Source organism: Lithobates pipiens, unplaced genomic scaffold, assembly GCF_037356315.1.
Source record: "Lithobates pipiens isolate NorthernLeopardFrog02 unplaced genomic scaffold, aLitPip1_a1.2 Scaffold_30, whole genome shotgun sequence".
NCBI lineage: Eukaryota > Metazoa > Chordata > Amphibia > Anura > Ranidae > Lithobates > Lithobates pipiens.
The window spans coordinates 106,547,266-106,560,093 of NW_027507791.1; positions in this window are offsets into that span (position 1 = coordinate 106,547,266).

Sequence of the window (12,828 nt, forward strand, 5' to 3'; positions counted from 1 at the left end):
CTGAGAGGGCTGATCAGAGTGTTCTGGTGGGGGCGTCCCGTTGTCAGAACAGAACAGCTCAGCAGGGGAGATCACTGGACCAACCTTGCATGGTTAGTACAGCAGCTCCCAAACCGGAGCTGTCAGTTTTTTTTTTACACACTACAAAAAAAAAACTGTAGTGTGTGCCAGGTTTAAGGAACACTCTGAAAGGACAAGTGAGCAGGGGTATGAGCTCTTCATATGCTGATTCTCCTTCATTGTCCACTCAGACTAAAGCCCCATACACATGGGCCAAATATCAGGCGTATCCAATAGAAGCCGATCGACATTCGGACTGTGTGTACGGCAGCCGGTCTGACTGAAGCTGTCTTCTGTCGAAGGGTCTTGACCAAAAGGTGTGCCACTGCCAACTGGCTCATGATCAGCACTCTCAGCCAATATATATACTGGTGGGAGGGGAGGCATCCCCCCGTCAGAACTCAATAGCACAACAGGGTAGATAGCAGTACTAACATCGGATTTTAGTACAGCGGCTCCGACCTGAGCTGTCGGATTGAATGAAAAAAACCTAGTAGTGTGTATGTGGCTTAAGGACAAAGAGGTAAACAGGTGGTACTGCAATATACAAAAGTCAGGTTCCCAGCTTGGCGCTTCTGTCTGGCAGAAACCAGTTGGACAGAATTATAAATACTTTGATATTACTCTCATATATGTACTCTCATATATGTAGTTCAGCTAGTATTTTATCTGATTTCCTGGAGTTCTGCTATAAATATTTGGGTTAAGCCATGGTAATGTTCAGGTGGGGCATGATCAAGCCTACGGAATCAGGCTTATGGAATAAAATCCATAATGATCCTGCGCAAAAAGTGTGTATAAATCAAATCATTTATAAATCATAAAATGATAAGTGATAGTCGGCAAAACGGAAAAAGTCACTGCTATTAGTCCAAAATATTACGGAAAATATGCACCATCTCATAAATCCGTATAAGTAGGTCTCTCAAAATCATAAACCACAAAGGGAGCACTGAAACTGATTCCCGCAAGCAGAAGAGAATGATCAGTAAAATCCCAATCTGGGCTCTCAGAACTCTCACCTCCACTCCTTTGTCATAATCGCATCATATTAGGATAACTCTCCTGCTTGTCCTATTCTCCACCACCAGTGAGTCTTCCACTCTCGTGATTTACAGCTCAGTACTATGGGCACATGTGTTAAACCACCAGGGTACCATGCATCCCTGTAGCAGATGTACTACACACCAGGTTGCTACCTCCGCAATATTGTGCCACTCATTAAGAGAGAGAGAAAAAAGGTAGGTGGGGGAGGGGGGGGGAGGCTCCAATGGTGTAATATTTAAAAACAAAACTGCTTGATTTATTAATAAAAACGGTTAGACTTTCACATTAAATTCAATGATAACAGCTCAAAAGAAAAATGCCTGTCTGGCATCTTCCGCCAGTCTTATGTCACTTCCGGTATTGCACTCGGTTCACGGCTGTGAAATCAAGCAGTTTTGTTTTTAACCACATCAATACAGTGCACTTACACCCCCTTCCTGACCAGACCAATTTTCAGCTTTCAGCACTCTCACAGTTTGAATGACAATTACTCAGTCATCCAACACTGTACCATATGAAACTTGCGTCCTTTTTTCCACACAAATAGAGCTTTCTTTTAGTGGTATTTATTCACTAGTGGGATAAAATAAAACGTATATTTTTGTGAAAAAAATGCCTTTTTCTTTGTTTCTGTCCAAAATTTTTGCTAATTAGTAATTTTTCTTCATAAATTTTGGCCAAAATTTATACTGCTACCTATCTTTGGTAAAAACAACCCACATTAGTGTATATTATTTGGTCTTTGTGAAAGTTATAGAGTCTACAAACTATGGTGCCAGTCACTGAAAATTGATCACATCTGATCAGGCCTTCAGTACATCAGGTGTATCTCATTTCTTGAGACACTAACAAGTCAGGAAAGTACAAATACCCCCCAAATTACCCCTTTTTACAAAGTAGACATTCCAAGGTATTAAGTAAGTAGCATGGTGAGTTTTTTTAAGTTGTCATTTTTTCCCACAATTCTTTGCAAAATGAAGATTTTTTTTTATTATTTTTATTTTTTTACAAAATTGTCATATTATCAGGTTATTTCTCACACACAGCATATGCATACAACAAATTACACCCCAAAATACATTCTGCTACTCTTCCCGAGTACGGCGATACCACATGTGTGAGACTTTTACACAGCCTGGCCACATACAGAGCACCAACATTGAAGTAGTACCTTCAGACGTTCTACAAGTTCTACTGATCATTCTCTTCTGCTTGCGGGAAACAGTTTCAGTGCTCCCTTTGTGGTTTATGATTTTGAGAGACCTACTTATATGGATTTATGAGATGATGCATATTTTCCCTAATATTTTGGACTAATAGCAGTGACTTATTCCGTTTTGACTACTATCACTTATAATTTTATGATTTATAAATGGTTTTATTTATACACACTTTTTGCGCAGGATCATTATGGATTTTATTAGATTTAGTAGTATGTGAATGCTAATAGAACCTGCTGCATCTTTATAGCACTTTAATTGCAATTTGCATGTGTATATTTATTTGTTTTTATTGTTGTTGACATTCATCCAGCATAGTGCACATTTACATTATTTTTTATATATCAACACTCTAATTATTTAAATATTTATTTATTCATCTATTTTTATCACATATCTGATATTTATTGTATACCATTTTACACGTAGGATAACCTTATTGAGTTAGTAGCGCGAAGGCTACCTTTATCATTTAGGCTTATGGAATGCTTACAGAAAACATTTCATCTATACCTTTTTCTTTTCATGCCAAAAGATAAGGTGTTGTAAATATGGGTTGGTTATCATGAGCTGGAAGACATCGGGTATGGGCCTTAAGAAAAAAAAAATCACATTCCTCAATATAATCAGAAAACGTTTCCAGGACTTCTGTATGGGCTGTATATACAGTGGTTATAAAAAAAAATCACCCCCCCCCCCTATAAAATAATCACATTTGGTTGCCTTGCAGCCTGAACTGAAGACAGACACAGTTTTTTTTTATCCAGCTGTATTTATTCAGTGCAGCTTATATCATCCAAGTGAAAGATATAACACCAACATGTCAGGAAAAAAAACAGAATCACTGAGTTGGAAAAAGGGTTACCTTTTTGTGTCAGTATTTTGTTGAACCACATTTTGCTTTAATAAAGTCTGTTGGGCTATGTCTCTACTAACTTTGCACATCTAGTATTGCAATGTTTGCCCACTCTTCTTTGCAGAACTGCTCAAGTTCAATTAAATTTGATGGTGACCATTTGTGGACGGGAGCCTTCAAGTCCTTCCACAGATTTTCAACAGGGTTTAAGTCTGGCCTCTGACTAGGCCATGCAAGGGCATTCACCTTTTTCACCTTCAGCCACTGTGCGATCATTTTATCTGTGTGCTTTGGGTCATTGTCATGTTGGAAGGTAAACCTTCTTCCCATTGACAACTTTCTGGCAGAGGGCAGAAGATTTTCTCCAAAATTTGACAGTAATTTTCCCCATCCATACTTCATTCTATTCTGACAAGTGCTCCAGTTTCCGCTACAGAGAAACATCCTCATAACAGCATATTGCCCCCTCCATGGTCTACTATAGGAATGGTGTTATTTGGATGGTGAACTGTATGCCCTTGTACACACGGTCGGACATTCCGACGGAAAATGTCCGATCAGACCATGTTATCGGATAATCTGACTGTGTGTTGGCTCCATCGGACTGTTTCCGTCGGAATATCCAACAGACAAAGTTTTAGAGCTGGGCTATAAAACTTTCCGACAACATAATTCAATCAGACTTTGTCCGATTGTGTGTAGAGAATTCCGATTGGACAAAGTGCCACGCATGCTCAGATCAAATTCCTAGACCAAAGCTATTGGCTACTAGCCTGAACGTAGTCCCATCGTAACGAAATAACGTTCTGAACAATTGGATTTTCCGACAACTTTGTCCGACCGTGTGTATGCAACACAAGCTTCGGACAAAATTTTGTTGTCGGAATATCTGGCCGTGTGTACAAGGGCTATTACATTTCCACCCGACATATTGTTGGTTGTTGATGCAAATAATGCCATTTTAGTCTCATCTGACCATAACACCAGGTGGTCTCAGAATCTTCAAGTTGCTTTTTGGCAGGGCTCAGTCATGACTGCATGTGGCCTTTCTTGAAGAGTGTTTTTTTTTTTTGCAACTCGCCCATACAAGCCACATTTGTGGAGAATTTGTGATATTGTTGTTAGACACAATGACCACTCTTTGCCATAAAATCCTGCAGCTGCTTCAGAGTTGCTGTAAGCCTCTAGGTAGCCTCTCTGACCAGTTTTCTCTTGGCTCTTTCATCCAGTTTGGAGCAACATCCTGAACCAGAGAGGGTCTGTTGTACAGAATAGCTTCCACTTCTCAATAATAGACTTCACTGTTCTTCTAAGTATTGATAAAGCTTTTTAAATTTTTTTGTATCCATCTCCTGACTTGTGCCTACAACTTTATCACAGAGATCTTTTGACAGTGCCTTGCCACCCACAGTTGATTGCTTTAGTTGCACAACCAGAGACTGAATTGCTCCAGGAAAGCTTGTTACATGCAGAGCTAATCAAAATGACAGCATTTGTAAGTCAAATGGCTTTGTGTGCCATTGAAAAGGTGATTAGCTACTGTACATGTGATTGAGTTTATACGCAATTTTTAGTGATCCTTTGTCCAACTCAGTGATTCTGTTTTTGAACTTTTATTTTTTATTTTTTTCTGACATGTTGGTGTTATATCTTTCATGTTAAATGGAAATATGGCTGGATAAAACAAAAACCGTGTTTGTCTTCATTTTACACAAGCAAAATGTGATTATTTTATATTTCAATATTTTTATTGAAAGGATAACAAAGTTCAGAACAACCAGACACATAGACAGAATGGCGTACATTTTTCAGATCATCACGTAACAATACAGAGAAATAAAAGGTATGGCTATGATACTTATCCATCAATTATCACAATAACAGAACGTAACGGCTGTGATATGTATTCAAAAACGAATGGGGTTATCAATAATTTCCCTGTTATGATCTGGAGTACCCCTGTATGAAGGGATGGTAGAGATCCAGAGTCCTGGGAAAGTTCTGGTTACGATCTCCGGGACAATCTCAAGACCCATGGTCACATGAGGCCTCATACGTAGTCATCTGTATTGTGTAAGTGTCTGGAAATAAAAACAAGTAAAAAAGGAGAGAGGACTGAAGTGAGGAAGAAACGAGCTAAAAGAGGGAGATGAGGAGAGAGAGGGTCATCCTGGAGTTCACTACGGAGATGAAATGTAGTCGATCCACGGGTCCCATATCTTATTACATTTTTTGTTTTTATTACAAAGAATATGGGTGAGGTTATCATTAATCATAATCCAATTGAGTTTACTTTTAACATGGTCAAGAGGAATTATCGGCTGTTTCCAATGTCTTGCGATTGTAATTCTCGCCGCCAACAATATATAATTAATACATTTTACCAAAATTTGGGGTGTTTTTTTCCGGTAATTTGTGAAAGAGAGCGGCTTTTGGAGATCTGCGAAAGTTTACCCCCATTACTGAGTTGATTAAATTGAAAATCCGAATCCAAAATCTAGTTACGAGTTGATGATGGCATTGCCACCAAATATGGTCCATATAAGCAAGTTTTGTGTCTGGTTCAGTAAAAGAAGTATATATCGCAGATATCCAACCCCCCTGGAAGCCTCTAGCCTGACATGTCAATTCAAATTAGTATAAGCGTGAGGGGGGCCTACCACGATGCGATTTGGTGGTATCAAAATATTTAATTGGGAGACATTAGAAACTTGTCTTTAAAATGTTCTATAGTGTATATTTGATCCCTATTAAGAAAATCTCTGATTCTCAGTAACCCTTTATTGAGCCACCACTGGAACAATTGTGGAGTATGACCTGGTGGAAACTCTGGGTAGCAGAAAATGGTGTATGAGGTGATGATAAAGGACTGTGATTGCATGTCCTATCCCATATTGCTAAAGAGTGTGATAAAGTGGGGCATAGTATCGGCAGGCGTAAACGGCTGGGAAGCCACATTAAGGATCCTATAGCAAACGGATCAATGTGATAATTTTAAAGGTGGTTGGTTCTTTTCTATACCTACTGTAAATATCTAACTGCTCAAAGCACATGAGAATGATGCCTTCCATTCCAAAAAATAGAGATTCTAGAGCAGAACTGCACATTCAAGCATTGTGGACAATTAAAGAAAGAATTCGGGCTTTAGGACAAAACTCATAGTCAATACTACAATCATCCTGCTGTCCTTGCTGGAAAATGGTCCAGGCCAGTTTCTACAAACAACAACAAAGCAATAATAAAAAGTTAACACTGAGCATAACTAAGATACTACCATTTTTTATTCTGCTGGCCTTGGCACTGCCCATTACTGCCTTATAATAAACACAGCTCCGTTCAGTCCCCGTGTTTGCGTTTGGCTTGACACAGTGCTTGTGTTTATGAGAAGTGTATACAGAAGAAGCCATGTCTCGGGTTGTGCTTGGGGTTGACAGAAACAAGAAGGTCGAGCAACGTCTGCTCTAAACAATGTTGAAGAAAATGGTGAGCCACATGGGACTTCAGAGTCTAAGGCTGAGGGATGCTTATGTAAAGAGAAGGCATTTGTTATATACATCATTTATGTATAAATGTTTCCTAGCACTAAGTTTATCATGATTCTTTTATTGCTTCCAATTAGTGTAAGTGCCAAATACAATAGCATGAAATATCCAATAAGAGTTTATTTGAAATACAGCACATCGTTTAATTTATGGCTTAAGGGTATAAATAAAAGTTTTGTTTGTATGTGGACTTTCATTTGTATTAGGCAACAGTTTTATGCTTTATTGCACAGAGCCCTTTCCTTTGTGTATTGCGAAGTTGCAGGGTGTTAAGTAGGTTTATACTTTGGAGTGATCATGTCAAACTGTGCACTTGAGACATGACTGGTGGGAAAACCTTCTTCAAAGCAATCTTGTATAACTACTTGTAGAGGGCTGTGTGGATGCTGATGAAGATAAAGCACAAGGCTGTTATTGGCATGAGTCCCAGAGAGGCTTATTCACTAAGCTATAAACTCTATCTCCCCTTGTACTGTATAACACTAGAGCATGTTTTTTTTTTTCTTTTAATCCTTTCCAGTCTGGCTTTAGACATATTGGTCTGGAAGCTGTGATCCTTATCTGTCATTTCGCAGTTCTTGAAGATGTAAAAATAAGATCTGATATTTGTAACAAGCGCCCAGAGTGTGGGAGCGTTTACATAAACAGTGCGTTTTTGAAAGCGGAGACAATAGTAATACCGGCAGTGTTATATCTTGTATTGCTATTTATTTCTACCCAATAAATAAAATCCATCAGTGACAGTACTTGTGCTATAGACTTTATATATCCAATAAATCACTTTAAATCATTCAAACAGTTCTGCGGATAGAGGACTTTGTGTTGGTTGTTCATAAAAGGAAACCTGTGCTGATAGAAATACGTAAAAAGCTATAGCTGATGTCTCCCAAAATGCTAGTTGGCATGCTGATTCAATGGCTTTAGTACTTTCTGAGTCACTGAAACTGAATTGATATGCAGATTAGAATTCTCACTACCCTGGCTGCATGCACATTCTTTATCTAGTATACATCTGAAGGTAAACCACAGTAAATCCCAACACCAGTTTATTGTTAAGGTTTAAGAGATATCAATTTCAGTTGAGGATACTCTATAGCACAGTTGTAACCCATATCTGGCAAAACAGTAGTTTCAGTAGAATGCCTAATATAGCACATTAAAGGAGAAGTATGGGGTATTATTTTTTTTCTGAATCCTACTTACCAAGGTGGATGCAGCATTGGTCCGATGCTGCATCTGTCCCCCGTTGGCTCTAACACTGAGAACTGAGCGATCAAACACCGATAAGTCTCAGATCTCACTGGCGTGATGGGTTGTGGAGTGGATGGGAGCAGCCAGCAGCTCGTTGAGAGGCTGAGCCAGGTGCCAGTCCAGGCATGTGGGCTGATCCTGACTTCATTGTGGCAATCTTGCCCAAGCCTGCACTGGCTCTGTGACGTAGATTGACAGTCAGAGAACCAATGATAGGAGAAGGGCTTTAGGACCCAAGCGCCAAGCTGTAATAAAAAATAAATAAGAAGGTGCCTTTTAAGAGTGTCTGGTCGCTGGACACACAGTGGTCTATGGGAAGCTTCCCAGCTTGCAATTAGCTGATTGCAAGCTGAGAAGCTTATTTGCCCACGTTTAGGGCATGTGCAGGGTGCAAATGATGTGCCCGCAAACACTCCCACTCTACACTGATTCGTTTCTGTCCTCCCTTCCTGCATTTTAATTGGCGGAGATCGGAGGGTGGTGGGCAGTGCTTTTTTCAGCACACCTGCATCACTTCCAGTTTCCCGGCTCACTGCAGTGTGAAGTGGACACCAATGACAGTTATGCAGGGCGGTAACTAGGCATGGATGAAGGAGAAGCGGCTCTGTCAGGGCCGTCTTTAAGGCAGGGCAAAAGGGGCATCTACCCTGGGCCCCATCATTGTTGTGGGGCCCAAAGCAGCTGCCTCATACTTGCCAATTATCCCAGTTCAAATTCCCTTGTCCCTTGAAGTTTTAGTCCCGTGCTGTGCCCCGATATCTCAGTGTAAAGTTCAGTTACTAATGCTGCTCAGTTCTGCCTATTGCCATGTACAGGTGACTCACCTACAGACCCTGTGTTTACATGGAAATAACCTGCATTGATATGTAAATAGCGGCTGCATTAATATGTAAATAGCCCCAGTCCGGCTGCATTGATATTTAAATAGAGGCAGCATTCCTATGTATATCATGTCCCCCTGAGGTCATATCCACCATCACCTCTGCTGAATGCTTCCCACTGGAGAGGTAAAGGAGCATGCTTGAACAATTTTGCATTTGTTCCTCACACACAAATGTGAACGCAAGCTAAATGTCTAATTTACATTGGTGGTCAGTGTAAATCTTCTCATTACATTGGAGCTTCCCTTAACCCAGTGAAAAATCCTGGGCTCTCACTGCTTTCTGTTCTCCCCCTCGGCGTCTATCTCCCCCCTCCTTGATTGCATTTGTACTCATTGGTGGCTCCACCTACCTGCCCCCTCCCCCCCAGCTCTCACAATTCCTTCCTCACTTGCAGTAAGGCGATCTGAATGGATGTCTAAAGGGGACAGGGGAAGCTGATATAAAGGGGGGGGGGGGGTATCTCTAATCTCTGGAAGTCTCTAAGGAAGGGGGCACTGATATAAGGGGACTTTAAACTAATGGGGTCTCTAAGAGGGGGTACTGACTGCTTATCTAATGGTTGGTGATTAACCATTAGATCAGCAGAATCCCCCTTAGAGACTCTCATTAGCTCACGGTCCTCTTATATCAGTGCCCCCCTTTCCTATCTTTGATGCCTATCAGTTCCGACTATCAGAACTCATTATTGCTGCCTATCAGTGCTCATCAGTGCAGCCTATCAGTGCTTATCAGTGCCGCTCAACAGTGCTGCCTATGAGTACCCATCAGTGCTGCCTATCAGTGCCCATTAGTGCCGCCTATCAGTGCCCATCAGTGCAGCCTATGAGAGTCCCCGTATATATATCTGTGACCCCCTTAGAGACTAATTGGTAACTAAGGGGGGGGGGAGTCGCTGATATAAGGGGCCACTGATCTAAAAATAAAAAACGAAAAACACAGTTAAAAAATTGCTACTAGCACTGATATGTGTTCCCACAATTCAAAAAATGCAGTGCACCCTCCCCCATAATCACATTCATTTTTATGTGAAAAAATGATTGTGAATGATGGTGGAAACTGCCAAGGGTAATCTAAATATCAATACACTCCAATCTTATGCAAACATATTGATGTGCAATCTTGATACACATAATACTTTATGAAAAGTGGAAACCTCCAATTCAAAATGTGATGTGATAATAGCCAACTTATGAAGTCCTTATGAGTTTGATGAGTTAAATATTAGCACAAGACATTTTGGAGTGGATTGGAGGTTTCCACCACTATTCATACAGTATTATGTGTATCAAGATTGCACAGTATACTGTATATGTTTGAATAAGATTGGAGTGTATTCATATTTAGATTACCCTTGGGGGGTTTCCACCACCATTCACAATTATTTTTCACACATATGAATTAATATAATTATGGGGGGGAAGCACTGATATAGGGGATCTCTGATCTAATGGGGGATCTCTGTGGAAGGGTGAGGTCAGTGATGTAAGGGGACTCTAATGGTGGTCTCTATGGGGGGGGGGGCTGTATTATGAAGCGGGTGACACTGATCCATTTATTATTGGGGGGGGGTGACACTGACCCCTGTATACAGACAGTCTTTCTAAGCCCAAATAGTGTCTTTCTACAGCAAATATTTCGGAAAGTTGGGATCAACTCCATATGATTAGAAATTGTATTTCTAATCATTTCTAATGTTATTTAATCACAAGTAAAATATTATATTAAATATAAAAAATGTTCACTTTAAATATGCATTTAATTGCCTACCCACATATATATGACCAACTATCATTTCTTAAAAAGGATAAACCCCCCGAAAACAAGGTATATTCCCACCAATACTGCTTAGAACTGACCTATATATAACCACCCTCAGAAACAACAGAAGATTAAAGAAAAAACAAAACAAAATTAAAGTTATTTACTTAACCGAAGACCCTCTTAGAGAATAATAAAGTTAAAGAGGGCGTCCACCCGAAAAAAAATTATTAAAAGCCAGCAGCTACAAATACTACAGCTGCTGACTTTTTTTTAATAAATGGACACTTACCTTTCCTGGGGTCCAGTGATGTCGGCAGCCGAGGCCGATCGATCGCTCGGCTATCGGCTGCTGCCAGCACCATTCTAGGTGAGGGAATCAGGAAGTGAAGCCTTCCAGTTCCCTACTGCGCATGCACAAGTCACGCAGCACAATGAGAATGGTCAGTGCTGTCTCTGGGACCCGTGTGTGTCCCAGCAGACAGCGCAGCGGGACAGGAAGAGGCATAGACTCCCGTGATAAGCAGAAGTTCCACTTTAGGGTGGAACTCTGCTTTAATAAAAGTATATTTAATAATTACTGAGAAAACATTTCAAATCAAATTCATTATTTAACCCCCCCCCCCCCCCGGTGAGAGGGAGCCTAACTGGTATATCCACCATGATTCCCTCTTACTGATTTCTCTGACAAAATTGTAGCCCCTCCAATGATGCTTAGGGGCCTCAATATTTCAAAATTGCATTCTCTCAGTATTTTTTTTATGTTTGTCCCTAAAGTGAATAGATAGGTTACAGGGGCATTTAATTACATACACCATGTCGCATGAAAAATAAATCCCTAATTACATGTGAGTAGTTGATGCGAGAATTTATAAAGGACTTACGTTTTCTAATATTCCTTGGGAACCTTACACATCTATAGCATCTACTGTATCCGTGAAACCCCCTGATGTCCCAAAACATCAGTGGTTTGACCGGAGGCGGTTCAACCACATTGTGCACTAGCCTGTCTCTTAGATTTGGGGCACGTTTGTAAACTATTTTAGGCTGATCCGGTAGACTGTCATTAAGGTGAACATCTTGCTTTAAAATTTCCCAATACCTCTTAATAATTTGTTCCACTTGCTTATTTTGTGCATTGTAATTGAGAACAATACAGGTACCTATATCACCCTTCAATGTTGTGCTCTGATCTTTATAGTTTAAGAGACTCTTCCTATCCAGGCTCCCAACCTTTTGTTTTTCAGTTTCTAAAAAATCAGTCCTATATCCTTTGTCCCTAAACATTCCACTCAATTTCTCTGCTTGTATTTCCTAATCAGTATAATTTGTGTAATTTTTTTCTGATTCGCATAAATTGCCCTTTTGGAATGTTATTAATCCAGGGTCTATGATGGCAGCTGGTAGTGGGAATATATGAGTTTCAGTCTGTGTCCTTAAAAAAGATTTTAGTTTCTACTCCCCAAGGTGTATTAGAGATCACTAAATCCCAAAAAATGTATGTTTCCCTTATTAACATTCCATGTCAAACTAATATTTTATTTATCATTGTTATTCATTGAGTGCAATAATGCTTCCATGTCTTCAATATTTCCTTTCCAAATCAACAAAAGATCATCAATAAAGCACCTAAATAGCATCACCCTTCAGTCCAGGTTGTCCTCCCATCGGGCCATATACAGATTTGCAACACTTGGCATGAATTTAGCACCCATAACGACACCTTTAACCTGCAAATTAAATTTGTTCTCATACCAAAAATAATTGTGCTCCAAATAACATTTCAAGCTTTTCAAAATAAATTTGCGTTGACTCTGTCTCATATTATATTACTTATGTAATATCCACTTAACTGTCCTTATAGCCCCCTGATGATCAATGTTTGTATACAGTGAGGCCACATCTGCTGTGCTCATCACTGTATTCACATCTATATCACATTCCCTCAACAATTGTATTGTGTGCTTTGTATCTTTTAAATAGACCTTAGTCCCTTTTACTAGAGGTTGCAAGTGTATGTTAATATATTCTCCCAGACGGGAGGTGAGTGATTGTTACAATTGTTCTCCCTGGGGGGGGTTATTCTTTTTTTTATGGATTTTTGGGATATAGTATTTGATCCATATTTTACACATGGAGGGAACCAAGTATTTTTCTTCCCTTTTATTCTGCACTTCCTTCTCAATTCTATATTGGACTAAACCTTCCAG